Consider the following 26,288-nt stretch of genomic DNA (forward strand, 5'->3'; position numbering starts at 1 on the left):
TCTCTATTAGAAGTGAAAAACTGTAGCAGACTGTATTTTTAATATGGACAGAGGCACCAGGGTTGCATTTTTTTATTTTAGCCAAAATATAGTTATTTAGAGGGAAACTTCTTAATATTGAAGAGTAATTTTCTTATATTCTATCTTAAATTTTATTTATATCACAATAAAATCCACTTTCTCTGTAAATACTTTTTAAATATATTTAGACATATTTCAGTTATATAATATTGTGAGTTAAATTTTCCCATAAAGATACTGGGAGATTGGCTCCAAATCATAGCATCAACATTTATCAGTTTTTCTTTTTGCTCTAAATACCATGAAAATATAGAAACCATATTTTAAAAATAAAAAAAGTGCTAGAAAACAAAAAAACAACAGCAACAGAAGACACATTTTGAGGGCTACCTTTAATATATAAAATAAACAGGAAAAATGTGTCATGTAAGTCTAGAGATTAGCACAGACTAAAATAAACATGAGAACAAAATGCTATGGAAGTGTTTTTGTGTGAAGAAAGATCCACACTGGCAGGGCCATCCAGCACCTGGCCAGCCAGCCCCGCCATTCTTCTTGTCCTGACTTGTGCTAAGAGAGGGAGTGTTGTGTAGCACTTACCCCCAGGAAATGAAGTTGCTGGGTCATGAATGTAGGACCACTGGTCACATGACCTGAAGGTCAGTTATTGCTACATCCCATCCTGTAGCTCCACCCCACTCCTCCATCACCACAACCATCGCCATTATTATTGTCCAGAATATTTATTAAGCTTATCACAATTCAGAAAATAAATTTTAAGCAATTTTATGTATATTTTCTCATTAAATCCTAAATTCCATGAGAAGATAGTATTAATTCTATGTAATAAATTTAAAATACTGAGACATGAAGAGGTTAAGCAATCTTTCCAGGATTAAAATGTAGAAAATATTTAAACTAAGGTTAGTCTGGTTCCAGCACCCAATTACTTAACCATTTAAGAACACACTGTTTTACTAAATATTCAGTGTATAGACTAAGAGTCAACATTCCCAATATCTGATAGGCATTCTCACATTAAGGCTAAGCAGAAAACTAATAATTACTACACATTTGGATATCAGCACTCTAAAAGAGAGGTACCAATTTCAACTGAAAGAATTCACACAGGGAAAGCACAAGATACAGAGAATAAACATAAGAATAAATGTGAGGAAACCAAAGAAGGCTTCTCTCACTCAAAACAACTAGAAACACTGAAAAATACATATAAGACTTTCCAAATAAGAACGTATAGTAATAGACTGAACAAAAATAGAGGTAAAATCAGCAAACTCTTTGACTGAGCTGAGAATTACTCCCAGAAAAACAATGCAAATGACTAAGAACATGGAAGAATGAACAAAGAAATGTTTAGTAAGTGTTTGGAGTTCAGTTCAGGAAATTCTCAAATCCAACCAATTAAATTACCAGGTAGAACACACAAAAGGGATATGACAAAATCAAACTCCCCAAACCAAATACACGTTTGGTTTATGACTCGTTAAATGCTGATAAGTATTCATAGAAAAATGTTAATAATGATAAATATATTGGTAATAATTTATAACACTTAGAAGGATTAAGAGAATGTTTTAAAAAGTGAAATAGTTTTCAATACTTCTTCTGAAAAATCCTAAAAGCTTCCAGAGGGAGGGGAATAAAGATTATCTAAGGTAGAAAACAAATCATACCAGAATCAGACTTCTCATCTTCAATGTTGGCTATAAGAAGATGATGGAGAGAACACCTCAAACATCCCATTTTGAATCTAGAATTTTGTAACTAAAACATCCAACATCAAGCAGGATGCAAAATACAACTATTTGAAGGTCTGTGAGAATTTGTGAGCCTTTACACCAATAAAATCACTCTGAATGAATTCACCAAGGCATGTTGCAGTAATAAAGGAAAGAAAAAAAAGAGTCTGAGGAAGAGGAAGATAAAGTTGAACAAGAAATCTATGAGACCAAGAAAAGACAGGACTTAGATATTCAAAAAGTATGTTAGCATAAAATACAGAATTGGCTGTGTCAAGTAAGAAACAGAATCCAAAGAAATGGAGAGAAAGAGTGGCAAAATTTTTCCATATTAAAAAAAATGAAATATAAAAATGATAGCTTCAAATGGAGGAGAGATGAACTAAACAAAGTTTTTAAAGCAAGTGTCATGCCTGGCAAATTCATCTTTGATGAATATATGTAAGAAAATATCAACACCCACAGTATAGAAAAAAAGTTTTACAACTTGAAAAGAAAAATGAGCAGAGATATAAACAGACAAGTTACAGAGAAAAAAAGAAGAAAGACATAAAAGTAACCAATAAGCATGTGAAAAAGAAATTACTTAACCAGTAATCAGCGGAAGAGAAGAGAACAGAACACACTTGCCTCCCTATCAGATTTGGGACATACAAAATATGATAATAGTAAATTTGGGTAAGATGCCTTAAAACTTACACTTTTTATACTGTTACACCAAGTATAAATCAGAAGAGTATATCTTGTAATCTGTGAATAATTAATTGCTAGGAATTACTTTCTTATGAATTGAATTTTGTTTATGCATGGCAAAAGGTGTTGTGTAAGTTAACTATGGACAAGTAAGTACATGATGTCTATTGTAATATTATTATTCATAGCAAAAGATTGAAACAATATAATATTTATAAAAATGAATTAATAATATAAATCATGTTCTATACTAGGAAACATTATGCAGAATTTTTTAAATTAATATAAAACCCATTAAATTTTCAAAACACAGAAAATGGAAAAAAAGCAACTCACAGAAAAAAACTCTAGTAATGAAATCCTATTTGTTTAAAACAAAAACCACACACACACACACACACACACACACACACACATACACACACACAGCTGGGAGCATAGCAAACAGTTGACATGTATATATAGGACTGGGGGTATAGCTCATTGGTAGAGTACTACCCTCGCAATTCCCCAGCACCAGCAGAATGAAAAATAGAAAAAAAAAGATATGTGTATATATGGGCAAATGTACACTAAGAAGGACAAGAAAACGGCACCCCCATGTTTTAAAAATGTTTGTCATTGAAGGAGAGGATGAAAAGGTTTCCCTTTTCATGGTATATTTTTCTGTTATTAATTTTGCACAATAAAAATGCATTTATGTGACCTGCGCAATAAAAAAAAATCAGGTTGAGTAGACTCAATTACAATAGAGGAGAGAACTATGTTAAAAATTCAAAATTGTCATTTTGTCTCTGTCAGCGTTAACATTCATTTATTTGTCATGATTTGAAGTTTTAATAATTCCTTCCATTGATAGTTCATTATCAGGCAACTTATCAAATCTTAAAATTTCTACTCAGTCATATAGCATATAATTTTAAAAAGCATTAAACATAAAAATAAGATTGCATCCTCCAAATCTGGATGATTTTGAAGATACTGGTCCTCATTTTCTTCTTCCAAATATTCTCTCTCCTAGGGGTTCAGTTCAGGTTACTGTAGAAATTGGAAAATGATGCTGTTTCCCACATTCTGGAATTGGAACTTGGGGTGACATATTTTGAACAATTAATGCCCCAAAAGATCCTCTTACAAACTGAGACCAAAACAACAAATAAATGGATTGCCACATCTCTGCGTATCTTGCCTTTAAGAAATAAGAATTGTCCCAAGGACAAAGCCAAAAGCCAGGTCTTCACAGTCACTGAAGTACCTCCCATTCTACATTCAATCTGCATGTGCACACTTCAGGTGTTTTTGAGAGGGGAGGCACACATCCTAAGTTATTTTGGAGCATGTGCTATTTGTTAGGCTGGATGAGCTTCTCAAGGAATTAAAAAAAAATAAATTTAGGATCTGAATATTTCTTTGGGGTTTAATGGATAGCTAAGTAGAGCTATTCACACCAAAGACCATTAACCCCAATTGTTCCCTGTCCAGTCTGTGGCAGCAACAGTCAAGAAGAATTACGATATATGCTCACTCCTTGTGACTTTATTTTGATTATCCTTCCTTTACGAGGAATCAAATGGATTAATTTTGAGGGTAAGTTCACTATTCTACTCACCTCACAACAATTTGTAAGTATAAATCCAGAAACCTACTGTAAAAAAAAATAAATAAATAAAGTCATGTACTACTCAGGACTATGAAAGAAACTGAGTTACGGCAAAGTGGTGCTTTTTGGATATAGATTCTTCAATAAGGGTACCATGTTCCTTCCAGTTTTACCTGCAACACTGATGGAGATTCCTGTGGCAATTGTAACCACCAACACAATAACGGTATGAATAATTTCCATCCCAGCACCCACCATCCCCAGCTTAAGCTCCTGGCAACTAGCAATTGTTTTCCCCATAGTTTGTCTTTTCCAGCATCTTATCAATGGAATAGTACGGTTATAGACTTCTGTGTAGAAGTCTTTCATTTATCATAAAGCACATGAGATTCATCCAAATTGTTGCATGTATAAATACTATTTTTTTTTCTGTTGAATGTGTGCATTCTATGGACACACCTCAGTTTGATTCAGCAAATGATGGGAATTCAGATTGTTTCCAGATTTTTAGCAATTATAAATGTAACCTCTCTGAACATTTGTAGGATGGTTTGAATTATATTTTGACTATGTCCCCTACAGGTTCATGTTCTGAAAACTTGTTCCCCAGGATAACTGTATGGAGATGGACCCTAGCAGGAGGTAGTTAGGTCATGGGAACATTACCTTGATGAGATTAATGCTGGTCCCATACAGTAAGTGAGCTCTCCTGAGAGTGGGTTGATAGAAAGTGAGGCACATGGTTGGTTCCCTTTCAACTTCTCCACCACTGTTGTGATACAGCCAGGAAGGCACTTTTCTAGTATGCCAGTACCATGGCGGTGGATGTCCAGGTAATGAGCTATATAATTCTCCTTTCTTTATAAAGTACCCAACCTCAGATATTTTGTTATAGCAATAAAAAACAATGAGGTACATGTATTTATTTTGGATGGTGAAGGCAGAGAAAGGGCTTTCTGTTTTCATTCATCTTTGCTAATAAAATCTAGGAGGAAAATGCTTAACGGTAGTTTAACTTTATCAGAAATGGCCAAAACATTTTCCAAAGGGCCTTTATCATTTTTCACTCCTAGAAGCAAGGCATTGCAGTCTCTCTTGTTACACATTGTCAACGCTTGATATTGTCCACTTTAAAAAAAAAATTCAGCCATTCAGTTAAGCTCATTATAATTTTAACTGTCCTAATGACTAATGATATTGAGCATTTCTAATATATTTATTTGTCATCCACGTACCTTCTTTGGGGATCCATATTAGTAAGGTATTAAGAATTTTCTGTTCAAATATTCTATTGTTTTTGTACTATTTTCTTTCTCTCATTGTAATTGGGTTGTAATATTTATTTATTTAAAATACAGGCCCATTATTATGTATAAGTTTACAAATACATTCTTTTATCTTCTGATTTTTTTTAAATTTTCTTCTCTATGTCTTTGGAGTCCATGGCTAAAAATTTACTTATTGTTAAATACGTCACCATTCTTTTTCCCCACAAAAATGTTGATGAAAATTCATGACCATGGGGTTTATAAAGCTTTGAGTTCTTCTTACAAACACGGTTTTGATCAATTTCCAAAAATATATGCATGATATATAGTGCAAATGCTCTTTGGAGTTCTTTGCCATACAACTCATTTTTCAAAGAATAATACAAAAAAAAAATGATTTTCCTCGGCAGAGTAGAGGGAAACCTTATTGGTTTATGGGTTTTGATTCTTTCATCAAGAAGGAGCATAGACTTCAACTTCTTTCATTTCTTTTCTCCATTCTTAATACCTTACTAATATGGATCTGGCCCTACATTCATCCCTAGATGCCTATCTTGCTGCATTTCTATTTCTCCCACCAGCTCTTTCCCAGATCTACTTCTCACTTGCCTATCCAGGGTGCAAAAATTTCCATAAAGAACAAGTTATCCCAGGATCAGACCTCGACATTGCTCAAATCCCTCACTTTCTCAGATCAATTGCAAAGAGCAGAGATTACATCCACTTTGGGAGAATCTGAATGAATTGAACTGGACTTGTGTTCTGGATCGGTCATCATTCATTTGTTTATTTGTTCTTTATCTTGTTTCACTGAGCAAATTACTTCTCGACCATCTGCCCTGTTCCCCATGCTAGGAGCTGGGAATAGAGTAGTCTTTGAGATGGGCTTAGCTTTTTCCCTCAAAGAAGTGACAGGCTATTTGTTGTACTATTAAAGTTTTTCTGTGCTTAATTTTTCTATTCTGAAATGGAAAAAATGCTTAGTTCACACACTTAAAAATGTGATAATTAAATAAGAAACACCAAGTACATCAGTATTTTTAAACAATGAGATGAATGAGATGACCTCTCCTCTCCAGTTTTCTGCAAAGGTTACCTTCTAAATAGCTTTTCTATAAGAGTTAAAAGAAAAGTTCAGCTTCAGCATATCACTGAAATGAGTGTCTGGGAGGCTGGGGGACTGATTATAAGATGAAGCCCAGGGTAAACAGCTTTCTGGTGTATTCTCCATAATACATTCAACAGTATGATACTATTGCAATAGCTGCTGAAAAGCCCTCACAGAGCAGAATGCCTTTCAAAATATCTTCACTCTTCCACTGTGCTTTGCCTGTTTGTGCAGTTCTCATTCACCCATAAATCCCTTTTATAAGCCTACTTTGCACATATCAATAAGATTTTTAGACTAGAAGGAGAAAGACTTGGGAAACAGTACCAGAAAACAAATTGACATTTACTATGTACTAAATTTTCAAAGAAATAAATTATCTAATATCTTGGGAATTTGATTTAAGAGACACATTCTTCTGAGATTTTAAAAAATCTTTCACAATACAAGCTATTAAAAGGCAAAGATGCAATACAAGCTTCTTATTGTTAATTCAGTTCTCATAACTTCAAAGTCAATAAATCATCCCATTGGAAATGCTGCATCCCCACTGCTCTGGAATATTGACCATTATTTTCCAGGCATTGTAGCTATCTTAATTTATATCACAGGGCCCAAAAGGAAAAGTCTGGATTAAGAGAGTACATATATAAACCTTTCAATCTAAGAACCTGACATTTGATCCAAAAGAAGGACATATGAAACTTTAGAAGTTTCCCTACATCTTCATGAGAATTTGTCACCAAATAATTTCAGAGAGAGAGAGAGAAAGAGAGGGAGGAAAATAGAAAGCACAGGGAGTGGGGGAGGAAGGAAGGAAGGAAGCCTGGCAGCTATTTCTGTTCACTAAGTTGTCCTCAACAAGACAGGCATTCCTTATAATGATAAAATTTTCAGCATCTGAATCTATTCCTCATAAATTGTTCAACTTCTGAATGTAATCCTTCCACCAAATAGTGACCACTGAGTGCCAATGTGATAAGGATCTGTGGCAGATTCCCACGTATGATTATTTTATATTATAAAACATATATATACATATATATGTATATATATATATACACAAACACCCATATGTTCCCCAAAATATTGAATGCAAATTCCTTAAAACTACTGAAGTAGACATGAGCATTATACATATTTTTTTTTTTTTTGGTGCTGGGGATTGATCCCAGGGCCTTGTGCATGCGATTATATGCATTTTACAGAAGACAAACTGAGGCTCACAGAATTTAACCTTTTCTAAGGTTACACAGATAGTAAGCAGTAGAAAACATTTAAATGTAACTATTCTGCCACAAAAGCTTTTCCTTAGCTATGTGTGATAGAACTTTAAAAGGCTCATTCCCTGGTCACCTAGCATACAGTAGACATGTAAAAGAAAATATCCACTGTTCCTTTAATTTCTTCCATCTGTCTAATTGCTCTGGCCAGTGTTTCAAGAAGTATGTTAAATAGAAGTGGTAAAAGAGGGCATCCCTGTCTTGTTCCAGTTTTTAGATGGAATGCCTTCAACTTTTCTCCATTTAGAATGATGATGGCCTGGGGTTTAGCATAGATAGCCTTTATGATGTTGAGATATGTTCCTGTTATCCCCAATTTTTCTAGTGTTTTGAACATAAAGGGGTGCTGTATTTTGTCAAATGCTTTTTCTGTGTCTATTGAGATGATCATAGGTTTCTTATCTTTAAATCTATTGATGTGATGAATTACATTTATTGATTTCTGTATGTTGAACCAACCTTGCATCTCTGGGATGAATCCCACTTGATCGTGGTGCACGATCTTTTTGATATGTTTTTGTATTTGATTTGCCAGAATTTTCTTGAGAATTTTTGCATCTATGTTCATTAGAGATATTGGTCTGAAGTTTTCTTTTTTTGATGTGTCTTCGCCTGGTTTTGGAATCAGGGTGATATTGACCTCATAGAATGAGTTTGGAAGTGCTCCTTCTTTTTCTATTTCCTTAAATAAATTGAAGATTATTGGTATTAATTATTCTTTAAAGATCTTGTAGAACTAGGCTGTGTATCTATCCGGTCCAAACCCAACCTAGATGCCCTTCAATGAAAGGTTAAAAAAAATGTGGCATATATACACAATGGAATATTATTCAGCAATAAAAGAGAATAAAATCATGGCATTTGCAGGTAAATGGATGGAGTTAGAGAAGATAAAGCTAAGTGAAGTTAGCCAATCCCAAAAACTCAAATGCCGAATGTTTTCTTTGATATAAAGAGGCTGATTCATAGCGGGATAGGGAGAGGGAGCATGTGAGGAATAAATGATCTCTAGATAGGGCAGAAGAATTGGAGGGAAAAGGAGGGGGCATGGAGTTAGAAATGATGGTGGAATGTGACGATCATTATTATCCAAAGTACATGTATGAAGACACGAATAGGTGTGAATATACTTTATATACAACCAGAGATGTGAAAAATTGTGCTCTATATGTGTAATAAGAATTGTAATGTATTCTGCTGTGATATATAAATTAAAAAAAAAGAAAATATCCACTGTACATCAGTGAATCTGAGGGTTATAAAGTAAGCTTAGTATTTATACAAAGCACAGCTCACTATAGCCAGAAAACTACCTATTATGAAAATAAGCTGTTGGCAAGACCTGAAAGAAATCAGGGAGGGCCCCCTGAGGATTAAGAACATATAATGAAATCAGGAAACTGCTCTGATGAGAAAGAAATTCAACACACCTTGCCTCTTCTTCAGCGCCTTGAGTGTTTGGCAGACTCATCCAGGAACAACGTTTGTTTTTATTGTAGCTTTCCCCCACCACACACAGCCCAGAAACTATGCATGCTCCTTTAGTGATGCATGAGACGAGAACAGTTTGTGGGGATAATTATAAAACAAATGGATCATTAGTAAAAAGCAGATGAGTCAATATAACGTATGGTGCTCAGTGCAACTAGGTTTCTTGAGAAGTTATCGTCAAGCCTACAGGCAATTTGAAGCAGAATTTACCAAGTGCATGATTTTAAAGCATAACTGAAGTTTTTCTTTTGTCATCAAGAGCTACATGGACTATAAGCCTCCTCTAGTGACAACTAAAGTAACATAAGAAAATTATGGACATAAAAAGAACAAACTTTTTTAAAAAAAGACATGAACTCATAAGGTATTTGAAATATATTTTAGGGGAAGAGCTTTCAGGTGGAAGGTATATGATGATGATGATAAAAAATAGTTACATATTAATTGTCTACAGGGGAAGGTAACCACTGAATAATTAGACTGGAGACACCACACAGAGTAGACAGCCCAAGTCCTAAAATGACTGAATAAGAATGGAGGCCCAATGTATGCTACCAGATCTATATAGGCAGAATGGAGCTCTTCTCACACATCAATTCCCCCCTAGATTTTTCATGAACTACAAATTATAGTATCAATTTGTTTCTTCTGTCTGAAGTTCCCCTACATGCTTAGGTTTTAAAAAATACATTTTAATTAATTCAACCTTTTATACCTTTGTTCATTAGTGGCTGAAATTTGTTTCAATTGAACTGTATTTTATCAATCAGGGTTTGAATCTCAAATGTGCCATATTTTATTCTCAGACTATTATCCAATTTTAAATACACCCACTTTAAAAGTTATGATCATAACCATAACTCATGATAAGATATTTTTCATGCCTAGAATAATGGCACATGCCATTTGGAATCTGAGTGTGATTTTGGATTCTACAAAACAAAGGCTATGCCATAGGCCATCTTACCATCCACAGTAAGCTCCCCAATACACCATTAACAAAAGCTTCTTCACAACAATCATTATATATAGGAAGGCCTTTCTTTGCTCTTGATCCAAGACATTCATTGGCAGGACAAAAGGTTTACAATCATGTTGAAATGAGTAATTCCAAGCATTTTGCACATTTTTGTTCCTTAACTCATATATATTTTCACCTTCAACTCCTTTCTGTTTTCCTACCCTTACTCTTGTTACTCATCCCTCTAGAACATCCACTTCTATTCCTGAAACACACAACAGCAAACCCTAAAAAATATAAGGTTTTTTTTTTTAAAATTTGTGTGTGTGTGTGTGTGTGTATGCACGCGCCAGACACAGGTCTAAACATTCCATGTTTATCATTCACCATAGTCTTTTAAGATAGGAATTGTCATTTTCTCCATTCAATGAGACAATTGAGCCTTAGGGAGGTGAGATGACCGAATCACTATGAGATAGAGTTGAACTAAGGCAGTGTGATTTTAGAGGCTACACTCTTAAATATAATAATGTGTTGCTTACAAAGATATGTTTTGAGAAATGCATCATTAGGCAATGTCATTATGCAAACATCATAGTGTGCGTAATCTAAAAAGGCTACAACATCACTAAGCAACACAATCTTATGGGACCAACATGGTATATGTAGTCTGCAGTTGACCAAAACGTCCTTATGCAGCACTTGACTCTATAGGTTTCACTAATACACACACACACACACACACACACACACACACACAAACACAAACACACAGTAAACTGCAATGAGGCTAGCATTCGTGTATATTTCACCTTTTGTTCTTCAAGGAATACATTCGTTATAAGGAGAAAAAAAAAGGTTTAACTATAGAGATAACCTACGCTCAAGTTTTCCAGCTGTACTGAATCACCTAGTCAAAAGCACTCAAGTTTGCAGGTCCCTATATTAACAAAATTTTCCTCTCTAGGGGAGAAGAACACAGTCAGAAAGGCACAGCAGAATGCACAAGGCAAAGATCTAAGCTTTTATCTTTTCTACAACAAACCTCTTCATAGTCAGAGAAATGATTTTTAAAGTGTCTCTCCTGTAAGGAGAATTTCTAATTTAAATGCAGTTCACTACAGGAGAATCCATTAGTTCTGTGCCATGTGTCCAGGAAATGCTCCATAAATATGAACAGATAATTACCAAAGTTATGGATAATATAAATTACACATGTAATACACATATGTGAGTTTTTAAAAAGCATAAATTCAAATAGGGTGTTGAATTATATACAAGAACAACAAGTGCAAAATCATCTGCATGAGAGGTACAGCAAGCAAAGGATACAAAATAACCTGAACCCTACTTGGTAATCAGATATGAACAGTGATGTGGTTGTATTGGGCTTTTTTTCTTTCTTTCTTCAAAATTCATTCCCAACATGATTTTCAGTTTTAAATATTGAAGTCACTCAAGCTTGAAGAAAAGTGTTTATACTCAGTTCAGGAGAAATATAGGGCAATAATCTTGAATATAAAAGATCATTTTAGAAAAGAAATACATCGATGGGAGCATTTATACTGAGGACTAAACTATCAATCAATATGTCACTTATTAATTTGAGAGAGAGCTACATGGCTTTAAAGTTGACAAAAAAGATCTCAACAGAGCAATAATAAATTGTCAAGCTGAAAGTGACCTCACAGGTCATTAGTCTCACCTTCTAATTTTCTAAATGAGGACACTGGGACGCAGAGTAAAACTGACTACCCCAAGGTCATATCAAGAATTAGTGGCAAAAGCTGGGACTGAGGCTCAGTGGTAGCGCACTTGCCTGGCATGTGTGGGGCACTGGGTTCGATTCTCAGCACCACGTATAAATAAGTAAAGGTCTATCAACAACTGAAAAAAAAATTAAAAAAAGAATTAGTGGCGAAAACAAGACTAGAGTTCAAGAGGCCCCAATAGAAGGGAACTGCATTTGAAGATGGGAGATTCTTTAAAGGCACTGTGGACTTTAAATAACTGCTACATCCCATCTAGTACTTTATCTTTCAGTCAAGGATAAAGATAAATGAAACTGCAGACAAGTCCTGGCTTTCCACGTAGGAGAACATCTGAGAGATTCACAGCAATAATTCTTGTGTGACTAAGTAAAGGCCTCAGCTGCTTTATGGCTGCTTACTTTAATCTCCATGTTGTCATTGGTGTCCTCTCACAGGGTAGAAGGCAATAACCTTCAGCTTTGTAAAAAAATTGGAAGGTATCCATAGGTAAGTATTTAAACAGGTCAGAGTCTTCAAAGTCCAGTGTTGGTGAATAAGGCTTTTATCGAGGGGGAAAGTCTTGGTTATGTAGAATATATGACTTTGATAATGAATAGTGAGCAGATTCTACAAGATGGTATCTTAGAAATACTAAACTCCCATGACTAAAATGAAGAGAAAAAAAAAATGAATCAGTCAGTTCTCTAGTAAGATGATAACATGGAGTCTGCCATTTTTAAAAAAATCCATATTTCTAGTGCACAATGATACAAATGGGTATGTCCTCTTTTTAAGTGAAATTCAGTGAAAGGGAAATATCGTCTATCGCACATCTTCCCCCAAAAAGCCTGGAAGTAATCTGTGCTGAGATGAGGTAAAATAGGGTGGGCTGAGCTTCCCTTGCCAAATGAACTCTATCGTGTAGAGTAACCACAAGGCCAGTTTAAACCAGCATAACACTTGAATATATGTATGAGTCTTTATTTCATATGACTATGCATTTATCACATTTAATTAGTGTCAGAGGCAGCAGTGAGAATCGAAAGGAGCCCTGGAATAAAAGCCAGAAAACTTGAGTTCACATCCCAAATCTGCATTTACCTAGCTCTGGCTTTGCCCAAATCAATGGCATCAAGATACTAGAGCTAGAGAACAAAAATATTGGAAATTACTCAAGACAACCTCCTCATTCCACAGATGGGGAATCTGTGGTTAAGACTCATTCAATTGTAGAGAGCTGGGTCACTTGCTGATTTGGGACTCAGTCTTCAACCCTTCTAATCACCTTCTAGGAGAGAAACTAGAAGATAAAAATCAAGCTGCATGGATTCCTTGATATTAGGATTCTTCAGATGATCTAAATTCTACCACACTCACGAGAGTGGGAAGTGATACCATGAGTCACTCTGTGGCAGAATCTGACCGTGGGTACAAACAGTGATGGGACTTCTCTCTGTATAATTTGATTCTATAGATTGCATTTAAAGAGGGAAATAAGTCAATGATGAATTTTGTCTTTCTCTACTATGGCTCCTGGAGTTTAAAAAAATTACCATGAGACATTTGAATTCTATGATTTTATATAATTGATTATATATTGTGCATAGAAAACCATCACTTGGAAATATGTGGTCTCTTTTAATTGTTTTTATTTAATTTTATGACCAAGGGAATATCTCCAAGTTTTCAATATTAATATGAAAAACATTTAGATAATTAAATTTAGAACAATTGAAGCAAAATTTCTAAAGGCCAGCATCTAATGGCCAAAATATAATGGAAGACGTGAATTGCTTACACAATTGTATTTATATTTTGAAATACCACAAAGATTTCTGAAATTTTGTAGATGAGAAGAAATAAAATGGGACGATAAGAGGAAATATATTCTCCCAAAAAGCCAAATTTAGTGAGAAAAATTAAACAGAGTCAATCTCCAAAGCAGTCAGAAGATAATCCAAAGGTTGTTTACATCAAAGAATCCAGTTTTTTGGGTTGTTTTTTTTTTTTTTTTTTTTTGGAAGTTTACATGCTAATTCATCTCTTCCTTACTTAATACTGCTCATTACTATAGAACCAACATTTTAATCAGCTCCATAAACCAAAAATTTCAACACGTCTACTAGACAGAAACAATATATAATGATATATATATAAAAAGTCACTCACTGAAATCCACACATATACATACAAAATTTTTCAGAAATAAGATCTCCTGTACTAACAAGAATGTCACTACAAATAGGATGTTGAAATACGTGAGCCATTTCTTGTACAGCATTCAAGAAAAACCTTTCACATTCAAACTGTCTTTCATATTAATGGAAGTGCTAGAATGATTCACATTTGTTTATTCACAATCATTGTCTTAATACTTTAGAGATAATGGATCACATTCACTCTTTATCATATTTGACTCTAACAGGCTTTCAAAAAGGAAGTTTGGCTGGACAAAAGAGAGAGAAATGCTGTTAAGGATATGATTGCATGAGGATATGCATGTAGAGTGCTATAGAATAAGTTTGGCACCCATTTAAATGCTCCAATTACAAGGACTATAAATGTCATGATTAGAAAAATAATCTAGGATACAGTGGCACTGGTGACAGAAACATATTTTAATATCCTATAAGTAAACTAGTCATATTTCAAAGTAGCTTACAAGCTTTTATACAATCTGTTCACCCCCACTATAATATGACTCCCTTCAAAACATGGACTTGTATCAACTGGATCAATATTTGTAAAATTAACACAGAAATGAGCAAATAAAGTGCAGTTAGATGGCTGGCAGATACAGTTCTTGGAATATATTAGATACTCAGTAAGTGGATAATAATAAACTATTATTATGGTTTGTCTTAAGTGTCCCCCAAAGGCTCACATGTTAAAGGCCTGTGTCCTAGCTGATGGCAGTACCTGAAGCTGGTGCAAACTTCTAGGAGGCAGACCCAGTGGGAGGAAGTTAGGTTATCAGGGGTCCTGGCCTCTTCCTCTCTCTTGGCCTCCATGATCCCCTGAGGCTAGCAGTTTCCTCTGCCATTGACATGAAGTACTGCCTTGCCACAGACCCAAAAGCAAGAAGAGCAAGCGACCTCTGAACCTATAAACCAAAAGAAATCTTTCCTCCTTTTCGGCGGATGCTCTCTGGTATTTTGTCACCGCAGTGAAAATCTGATGAATGCAAATATGTTTGGACTCAAAATGATAACAAAGTCTTTCTGGAAAATTTAAACTACAATTGACACTCAGTATGTTGTTGAAAACATAATGCATAAAAAAGGCTTGTTGTGACACCCTAATTGCTATAATAAAGCATACCTCTGAATGCTTTAACTCGAAGGAAACTAAAACATTTCTCCAGCATGCCTGCCACATTATGTAGGTGTCCATCAATGGCATTACCCCTTTGGGGAATCTGCTAAATGGCATCCAAGAGTTGAAGAAAGAAGGCATAACCATATTAGCTAGATAATTGAGTGATCCATGTTATCTGTCTCTTCTGGTCCACCGTAATCACTGTCATTTATGCATTCGTTTATTCAATAGGTATTTACTGAGTTCCTATTTTGTAGTGTACATGGTTCCCACCCAGATGCAGTTCCCTACCTTCTCCCAGGTTAGTTTGGAAAGGAAGATTATTGGGAGTGAGGGTATTTATGTGGAGGTTGAAGGATTAGAATGGAATGAGAGAGAAAATAGGCCATGCTTTTTGCACATTTCCTATGTGAGAAGCAGTTCTAGGCAATCCCTGCTCAGAGTTCTTCCTCATATAAAACAGCCTCAGCAGCAATTTGGACACTAAAGTCAAACAACTTACAGTCATCCTTCATTTTCCTCACTCCCGCCCTACACTACAAACTAGCTGCAAATTCTGTCAGCTCCACCTTCAAAATACATACTTTAACATAATCATTAATCCAGGTTTTCCACCCACTCTACTTCCAATCATGGTTCATCATTGCATCTGGCAAACATGATGGCTTTTTCCTCTCTCTTTTAAGCTTCTCCCATCTATTCTCTTTACAGGTATAGAAACAGAAATTCCATCGTTCTTTTGTTCAATAGTTTCCTGTTGAATTTAGAATTGAATTCATTAATGAAGTGTACCTTGTAGCCTGCCAAGCTCTACAAAAGATGGCCCTCTAAGACAATGGCAGTTTCTCTCTCATTTCTCCACCTTGCTCCTATGTTCAACAACCCTGGCCTCCAGGGTCTTACTAAAGCCTTTACCACAGGTCCACTTCAGGCCTGTTGAACTCCCATGGTGCTGAAACAGGGCTGAGAATTTGCTTTTGCTGAAACCTCTTCACTTGAGCCTATAGATATCTAATGGGTAACTGAAAACAGGAGTCAAATCTTGCCATTTCTGTCTTCATATTGAACCTGTCTCTTTTGCTACTGTAACTTTGGGTCAGATCTCTGCTCAGCTCTGCCTGTGGGCATGTTAATCATTTAAGAAGTATCTTTCTAACACTCATGATACAAGGTTGATTTGTCCTAAACTCACCTAAACTTTCCCTTTCCCCTTTAAGAAGGAAAATTCCAACAGTAAGATTTTTTTTTTTTTTTTAAGATTTGCAGGTACATCATAATCAATAGATTATCAACCACTAGCTTGCTCAACACTATTCCAGACCACTGGTATAGAACCTAGAAGTCTCTAGATAGTGCCCTAAACCTGAAGAAGGACCCAGTTATTGCCCCAACTAACTCATTTTGTTCCTCTGAACTGTTTCTTCTTTGACTCATTTCCCCTTCCCAGCTTATCTCAAATTCAGTAACAGTAAGTCTTATAGGCAATTATTTCATGCTGCGAACCAAACTGCCCTCCAAGCAGTAACAACCCCTTGGTGCCAGAAGAATCCCATAAAACCAGACCCTAGATAAGGATCAAACAGACCAGTTTGACCAAGACCACTAGACTACTCATATGTCTTGCCCTTGCCCTAATTCTTCCTCTTTGTAATTTTGAAGCTATTACTAGTATTGAAGACAATTTCCTTTGAAGGTCAGTAGACCTGCTGTCTTTCCTGTGTGGCCACACTGAAAATATTCCTTTCCTTTTTCATCACCACCCATCTCAGGCCTCTGTTGAAATTGCAGAGAGTGGTTACATTCAATCTGTTGGGACCTCCCAGAATCAGACCTCTGGCGTAGGTCTCCAGTTACAGAACCTTTTGTCCCAGAAGAGCAGGTTTCTTTCTTGTGTTTGTTCAAACTTCACCTTCCCAGAAGGCTTAATGTGATCCCCCAACCTAAAATAGTAATGCCTCTTATCCATTCTTTATGCCTTTAACCTGATTTGATTTTCTTTGTAGCATTTGCCATTTTCTGACATCAATTACATTATATAATATTCCTATTGATTTATTTCATTATCACCTTCCTTCCTGCCTGAATATATCCATAAAAGCAGGGCTTCATCTTCACATGGCTCTATCCTCAGCACCTACAATAGTAGTCCACATATAGCAAGGGCTAAGAAAACGCTTTTTTGAAAGAATGAATCATTTTATAAAATCCTTACATTCCCAGAAGTTGCTAACATGATTACTATTTATAGACAAAGACATTAAGGTAAAAACAGATGATGCAATCATTTCTGGAAAGAGATGAAAGGATCCAGGAAATGGGGCTCACAGTGGAGGACTGGATGCTTGATTTAGGAATGAAAAGAAAAAAAAATAAGGAAGGAAGTAGAAATAACACTGTTTTTATTTTTTGTTTGTTTTTTAACTTCTGAATTTCTTTAATTTCAGTGCTGTCAATGATGCACTTTGGGAAAACAAGATACCTTGGTTCTGTAAACTTGATTTGTTAATTTCACATCCAAAAATTAAATCTATAAGCAATGGTGATTATTTACAAAAGACAGAAATGAGGGAAAGCATTGAAGAGGCCTCTGCTTAATTATTGCTGCATTTTTCTGTTCCCATGTCATATACAGGCTTAGCTTCTGGTCCTTGTTAGACCAAACGCATATATAATTTGAAAGGAAGGAGTGGAGAACTATAGTTGAAACTTGCAAGGAAGCAAGAGCTCACAGCAGAACACTGGGAAGTCTTACAAGGGAAAAGAGAATTATAATGCCTTTCCCATTTGATGGATGAATAGGTTTTGTATTTTGTTTTAGTGTATCTTCAGGGCTGAATGAATTCTTTGTGTAGTAAACAGAGTAAAGCTCAAATCACGTTTACTGCCTCCATATGGCTCCAACCACATATGCACAATGGTAGATTCATTTTGAAAAAAAAAAAAAAAAGGATAAATCGTTTTCCTAGAAAAGGCAATTGTGTCGGTAGAACTTTAATGAGCAAGAGTTCAAATGCAAGCCAGAGAGAAGAAAAAAAAAATCAGACTTAGAACATCATCTCTTTGGTGCCTCTCCAAAACAGCAATTTGATAAAAGAGCATCTGCAAAGTCTTTTATCTGCAAACTTAATTTCATTACTGCACTATACTGTACTTAAAATAAAAACCAGATCCACACATTTATTAAAATTGTAATGAATGAATCACTTAGGCTTTGATCTCTTACAGCAGTTTTAGTGAGCTCCCCTAAAAGGAGATCAATTAAGCATACATATTTTTTTTTCCCAAATAAAACTCTGAGACAAACCATGTGAATTTCGTTTTATCAAAAATAGGCACAAAAAAATCATAAAAATATAAACTCTCCACTATTTGTGCTGTTTTTAAAATGTGGGTCATAGTCTTATTTCATTCTTGGTATGAAAGATTAAATTTTACACTTAATGATTATGGGGTTCAGGATGAGCTATCCCAAAATATGCCACTTTGGCATAATGAAAAACTGCAGAGGCAGGAAGGTCACTTTCACCTCCCCTGGCCTCTTCCCTGAAGCAGATCATAAGACCCCAATGTGTGGGGTACCCTCTCTATGCCTGGAAGAAAGGGGCTTCCTTTAGCTTACGATCCCTGAAGGGTCACAAAGGAGAATCTGAACAGTTTCCCCCAGTTTATAACTCTTAGGTGATTTCTTTAACGTCCTGTCATATTTCTCCATGACTGTCTACATAGCATAAAAAATACACAAATATGGTAGATGGTCTATTATCCCAGTGGCTTGGGAGACTGAGGCAAGAGGACTGAAGTTTAAAGTCAGCTTCAGCAACTTAGTGAGGCCCTAAGCAATTCAATGAGATCCTGTCTCTATATTAAAAATACACAGACACACACACAAAAAAGGGGTGGGGTGGGGCTGGGATGTGCTTCAGTGGTTAAGTGCCACTGTGTTCAATCCCCTGTACCAAACAAACAAACAAACAAAAAAAAAAACACTATAAATTTAATCATTTCTTCATTTTCTTTAAAGGCTCTCCTGTCATGCAAAACTTAAATAAATTTGTGTGCTTTTGTCTTGATAATCGGGGGTTCCTAAGAGAAAGAGATTTCTCCTACAAAGACATCTCCTAATTTTGTGTGACACAATACACTAAAAAGTAGAATTGTGTCTTTTATGACACAATAAGAAACACTATTAAAATGTTGTATTTCTAGGAAAGTACTTTTCATCAGTTGACATGCTTTCCTAGAAAATAGAATCTTGCTCCATGTTGGGAGAGTTTTGATTTATTTGCTGCAGTTCACCGTTGCTTTTGTGCTCCAAAACACAAAGTAAGAGACTCATATAATGATGAATTTGTTAAATCGACTTTCCATAAGAAAAACACATTTGTTTTCCACTGAATATAAAGAGTTTTAAGTCTGAACATCTCTTCTATGTACCTGGGAAGAAAGTCACCCAATCGAGCCAGGCAGGGAGAGAAATTCTCCAAATACAACTCAAAGAGAACCAAAGCAGGCACCTCCTCAGAAGCATTAAGTCATGTGCCCAAGGGGAAGATGCATCACTTATGAACTGTTACTTTCTTTTGCTACTTAAAAACAGAAGGATGAGAACTGTCCTGGGCCTGAGTTCTTGTTCTTACTGTGAAACAAGTTTTGTGGCTTGGAGAATTCTTGAAGTTCTCTTTGTCTCAGTTTATTCTTCTCCATAAAGAAGCTGCTGTGTAAGTACTCTTCATGATTCTTTCTTACTCTGAAGTTCTACAGCTTCTGTAGCTTGGATATTTTTAAACATATTTTTGTTTCTTAAGAATTTCTTTCTGATTTTATAACAAATTCATACTCTCTTCAGGCATTAATACAGAGACTCATCCAACTGGAAGAACTGGTGAGGAGGAGAAGGAGGAGAGGACAAACTTATTACCATCTAGGAGTATCTCCAAGCTCCCTCCCTGAACCATTCGCCATCACACATAGACCGCCAAAGCAAACAAGGATAGATAGAAGGTCTGGAAGGAACTACGAATTCCTGAATAATTGTGATGTACCAAGTAAATTACTGGCATCAGTTAATGAGGCAGTTAGGAGCACCACTGAAGTAATATGAGATCTATGTAAAATTGAATTACATTTATTATCCAGCCTTCAGCATATTAAAAACTAAAGTACAGAATATGCAAATTGAGAGCACTGTTTTAGGCCATTTTTAATCTAATTACCAAATATTCCAGAATGAGAAGAAAAATATTAGAGATTAATTATTGTGGCTATTAAACCTTTTCAAACCCTACATTTCAAAAATTAATATGACATTTAATCATCAAAATATCTTATCTTAAAGACTGATTTATTTAGGGATATCCTCTACCTAGGATGGATGGGCTATGTAAGACATGGAAGAAATTCTAATTAAAAAGAAAAACTGGGCAAAAGACAATCAGAGAAACCAGATGTACTGCAATTTAGTTGCTTATTTGCCTCTGAGCTCCCCCTACATGGGGCTACTTGGCCCATATATATATATATATACACAACAGTAACATATGGTATGTCTATCAGAGGAAAGGAAGAAAAAAGGAAAGAAGAAAGGAAGGCTGTTTGAGTAATTGTCTTTTTAACTGTTATCAAACAAGGAGTGAGCCTCAGAAATGAAACACCATTACTCTAAAGTTTCAGCTTGTGAATAAAGATATGGCTGCTATTCATTTTTCTCCGCTTGCCATTTCCACTGTCATCTTTTTAGCACATTAGAGCTCTCTTTTCAGAGAACTGCTGAAAACCAATTTTTGTAATCCCTTTCCTCCTGCAATGCCTTCTCCCTTTATCCTTGGAAGGACCCTCACTTCTTTTTTAAAAAAATAAGGCTTTAACGAAACAGCCATCTACCCAGGTTTGGAGAGTTGGAGCAAAGATGCCCTACCTCCGGACCTGGTCAGTGCTCCCAGGGAGGGTGTGCAACTGGGTAAAAAGCTGCTTACACACCTGCCATGAACAAAGCCTTAGACAGGTGACCAAATATACATAAACAAATAGATTTGATACAATCAGAGATATGAAAAATTGTGCTCTACATGTGTAACGAATGAATTGTAATGCATTCTGTTGTCATAGGTAACAAATTAAAAAATTTAAAAATGAATCAGCAAAGAAAAAAATAGATTTGAATGAGAAAATGAAAGACATATACTCAGCCTAAAAGAGACACAGTAGAAACTAAATAAACATTTGCTTCCTCACTTCCCTCTTTCTCCTTTTCAGCAGTATTTTGTCTGGACAATTCATCAACCCAGCTGATACTCTATTACATAGCAAACCAGGCAATTTTTAAAGCCATGGGCATGTTAGAAAATTAAGTTTCATGGAGGTAACAAAGTATATGGTTTTATAAACATTAGTTGAATTTCGGGATTCAACACTTTGCTATTATTACTTTCCCTCCACCAAATCTTCACCATGTTGGCCTAGGATCTGACTTCCATAACAAGACTTCTAAAGTGCAGGAAGTAAAATCAAGAATCAATAAATGGGATGGATTCAAATTAAAAAGCTTCTTCTCAGCAAAGGATATAATCAATAATGTGAGAAGACAGCCTACAGATTGGGAGAAAATGTTTACCACATGCACCTCTGATAAAGCATTAATATCTAGGATATATAAAGCACTCAAAAAAGTTAACAGCAAAAAAAAATAATAATCCAATCATTAAATGACTAAGGAACTGAACAGACATTTCACAGAAGAAATACAATCGATCAAAGTGTATATATGAAAAAGTGTTCAACATCTCTAGCAATTAGAGAAATGCAAATCAAAACTACACTAAGATTTCATCTCACCCCTGTCAGAATGGTAATCATCAAGAATTCAGGCAACAGGGCTGGGGTTGTAGCTCAGCAGTAGAGAGCTCACCTAGCATATAAGAGGCCCTGGGTTCGATGCTCAGCACTATATAAAAATAAATAAATAAAACAAAGGTATTGTGTCCAACTACTACTAAAAAATAAATACTTAAAAAAAAGAATACAGGCAACATAAAATGTTGGCGAGGATGTGGGGAAGAAGGTACACTCTTACATTGCTGGTGGGACTGCAAATTGGTGAGACCACTATGGAAAGCAGTATGGAGTTTCCTCAGAAAACTTGGAATACAACCACCATTTGACCCAGCTATCCCACTCCTCGGTTTATACACAAAGAACATAAAACCTGTAAGTTTTGATACAAATGTATTATTTTGAAGAGGTGTATGCCAGTGACTAGGAGAATCATTTTTCCATATATCTAAAAGGACATTTTTCTCTTGTTAAGATAACTGGGAGTTTGGATTATAATAAAATGTGTGCTTGGGAAGCTTGAAAATAGATGAAACAAAGGGGGAAGTCATTGGTGGGACTTAATGAATAAATCTTGCCTCTAAGGGATGCCATACACCAATATCTGCATGTCTACTTATATCTGACTATTTGCTAAAATTCACCAAATTTTTACTGTGATATTTTTATGTCTGTCACTCTGGTTTTCCTTTGATTACTTTAACTGGATCTGGCCTACATCATTTTCACATTTCCCTCTCCTACTCCTCCCTCTTTCATTCTTCATAGTCTCCACTCCAACTTGAGAGTTTACCCTTATCCCAATTATTTCTGTTCCACCTCTCCTGTTACTTCCCAAAATCAAACCAACAATTTTTTTTTAATCAAATTTCTAGGCTTGGTGGACCCTAACAATCCTCAAAACATGTATAAATCTATTGTTGGTCCCAGGAGATTCTTATAAGAACTTCCATCTTTATCTTATTTGGGTTCACAGCTATTTTTTTTTCCAGTTTGCTTTCTAGACAAGATCTATTATTGTAACCTGGGTAGTCTTATACATCATCTTATATTAATTCCTGTTCCTCAATTCCACTGCATTCTCAGACAATACGTTCCATGCCCCTCCACCCAGTTTACAAGTTTTACAAAGCTTAGTTTCCAGTGTACTTTTCACCACCCTGCACTGTCTTTCCTCATGTGTTTCACTAATTCCTAAGCTTTCTTCAGTTCTTCAAATGAGACACTGTCTTTTTGCATGCTCTTCCCTCTTCTCACTCAGTTCCCTTAGCTAACTTCTCTTCATATTCAAACCTCACCTCCATTCTCTTATCCTCTAGGAAGCCTCCTCTATATCCTGAATATGAGTTGCCCATACCCTGTCATGATAGCTAATCTCTGTATTGTAGCGCACCTTCTAAATGTCTCTATCCACCTACAGAGTACAAACTCTTGACCATCTCTTATCATAAATACAACCCCGGTGCCTAAGTTCCATGCCCTGAGATATCACTTAAAGTTGAATTAATGTTTAAAGTTTTTTCCTCAGTGAAACAATTAATACCTTAGATACTAGAAGGAGCTACATCTAGTGGTCCCCTTTTACTTCAGAATTCCATTTTTAACCAATTACTTGATTTTGATATGCAATTAGACATTTTGCAGATCATAATCAGAAATTATAATTTTCTGAATTATTTGTGGAATGCAGAGATCACAGTAAAAAAAAAATATTGCCTGAAAAAAATATGCGATACCTTATTTAGGGATTTTGAAATGTGCGGGTTAAAAATATGTGAATTTTACTATAATTTTTTGAGTTTTTTACATAAGTTTTATAATGTAATATGGAAATTAGGTATACACTTTCCTTTTTTTATTAGTCGTTTATAAGAAACAATTTCTAATGTCAAAGTTACATGAAACTACTTAAGAGTCTGCATGCACAACTAGTACAAAACCATTATACACATAAGAATATATTTTACTTATATTCTTTTCTTTGTGATTTACGTATCATTTCTCTAATCTTTAAATGAAATATGTTTGTGAAATTATTGACTTTGATTATTTATTGGAAAGGAGAAATAATAATATTGTTTAATAAACATTTTCATGGTATGCATTTAAAATGAATATTTCATATAAATTCTGAGATAAAATATTATTATAGAAGATATATAGCTAAAATATGAACAAAGTGGACTGGGAATGTGGCTCAAGCGGTAACATGCTCGCCTGGCATGCGCAGGGCGCTGGGTTCGATCCTCAGCACCACATAAAATTAAACAAAGATGTGTGTCCACCAAAAACTGAAAAACAAATATTAAAAAAATTCTCTCTCTCTCTCTCTTCTCTCTCTCTCTCTCTAAAAAAAATATGGACAAAGTCATAGAATTATAGTCTGCAAAGGATAGGAGGATTTCTCTGTGATTTTTTTTCTTTTCAATAACTGTCATTTTAATAAGTATATTGTTTGAATGTTTTATGATAAAAAGTCATCACATGATGAAAAAGTCACAAGGTGATATACTCTCAAGAAGAAACAGTAGAAAAAAAAATTATCCCTGCACAGAGTAAAAGGAAAATGTATAAACCAGAATTGAATAATCAGATAAAGAAAATAAAAGGAGAACTAAGGGACCTTCTATTATGCTAAGATTTACCTACAGTCTTCCTAAAAAGTAGTTGTAAAGCATATTTAGAGAATGCTTCTTGGTCATTACTGGAAATATATCATTCAGTTGGAAAATACATCCATACATACATGTAAGTGATCAGACATCAAAAAATACAAAATTTGAATTAATTAAAGGCAAATTTGACTCCAAATCAAAGAAATAAGGGAATTTGAGAGAGGCTCAAATGGTATTATGCTCTCTAAAAATAAGGAGTTCATTCTTGATCCTGCATACATGACTCCACAGAGCCATGAGCTATCCAATAGCTCTAAGTGGTGACAGTGGAGACAGAGAGGATACGGAGGTAAATAAATCCTGTGTTCAAATTTTCCCCTTGCTTTCTAGATTCTCTGGATCTTAGGTTCCCTAAATGCAAAATGAAAACATTTAAACAATTCTAGTTTTTGGTTGTTGAATTAAATGAAAAAATACACAGAAAGATGATAATGACAGCAGCCAGTGGACAATCAGTAAAAAACAATCTCTGTTCTTGCCCATTATTACACAGGGCATTTCAAAAATATATTAATTTTCCTTCTCACAATATGTAATTTTCATTGTGTATAAGATATATTCAAGAGATGTAAAAAGCCATCAAAACAATAGGTTCCCAAATTAAAGCATTTTGACTCCTTACAAACACTTATAGCCACAAAACATTTTGTTAGCTATTTGTATAAAACTTGTACTCAAATATTTCTACTTTTCAAGAGATCATTTTTAATCATTAATAATATTAGAGTTGTCTGCTATGATAGATCACATTGATGTTTTTTTAAACTAGAAAAAAAAAAAACAGATACTCAGTGAAACCAAGGTCCAATAAAGCATAGGCAAATGGTGGAAATTTAAAAACTAGAACCTATCAATTAACTGTGTTAGTGAATATCATTTGTTTCCATATAAATTATAAGTTGGTAAATAACTTAGATTGTATGAATAAACTCTTTTCACTTAACTCCAATATTGTCCTAGTGATTTCAAGGAACTGACCCTGAAGAGCATGATATGAATTAGGAGTTATGACCAACGGCAAGATTTAAGTTTCATCTTCATGTCTGTACATTTTGTCTATAGATATCTAATGTTGCCTGCACCTGGATTTCATGTGCACTTGCCTCACATTGGCTAAATTTTCAAGGAAGAGGTAAAAGAGCCATTTTGGGTTACTTATGAAAAATTTTATGCAACAATTGCATATTGGGAAACTGCAAAATGAGCATGCAAATCAATTTGTATGCTTTGGTGAATGAATATAGATGAGCTATTTTCAAAGTATAGATATCCTGGTATAGCAAAAGATACTGGTACAAAAGGAATGAGAAGGAGGTGAATTGTTCCACTTAGTCATCCTTTTGCAACATTCAATGGAAAATTGCATTGTCAGTTTCCATTATGCCTGCACAAATTTAGATGAATTAAAGAGTCAACTACATAATTATTGATAACATACATGTATATGAAGTAAAGCAGGAAAATTTTGTCAGTAATTTGGAGCTTCTCAAATGTTTCTAGAATTTCCATTAGGGAAAAGAGACATTACAAG

At 35.0% G+C, this 26,288-nt stretch overlaps 1 protein-coding gene across 33 annotated transcripts in view; it reads right to left on the minus strand.

The window, feature by feature from the left end:
• The window catches only part of Nrxn1 (neurexin 1), a 1,060,252-nt gene that overhangs the window by 1,013,409 nt on the left and 20,555 nt on the right, over positions 1–26,288 (minus strand). The gene's annotated exons all lie outside the window — the stretch shown is intronic.

The sequence above is a fragment of the Callospermophilus lateralis genome, chromosome 14, assembly GCF_048772815.1.
Source record: "Callospermophilus lateralis isolate mCalLat2 chromosome 14, mCalLat2.hap1, whole genome shotgun sequence".
Taxonomy (NCBI): Eukaryota; Metazoa; Chordata; class Mammalia; order Rodentia; family Sciuridae; genus Callospermophilus; species Callospermophilus lateralis.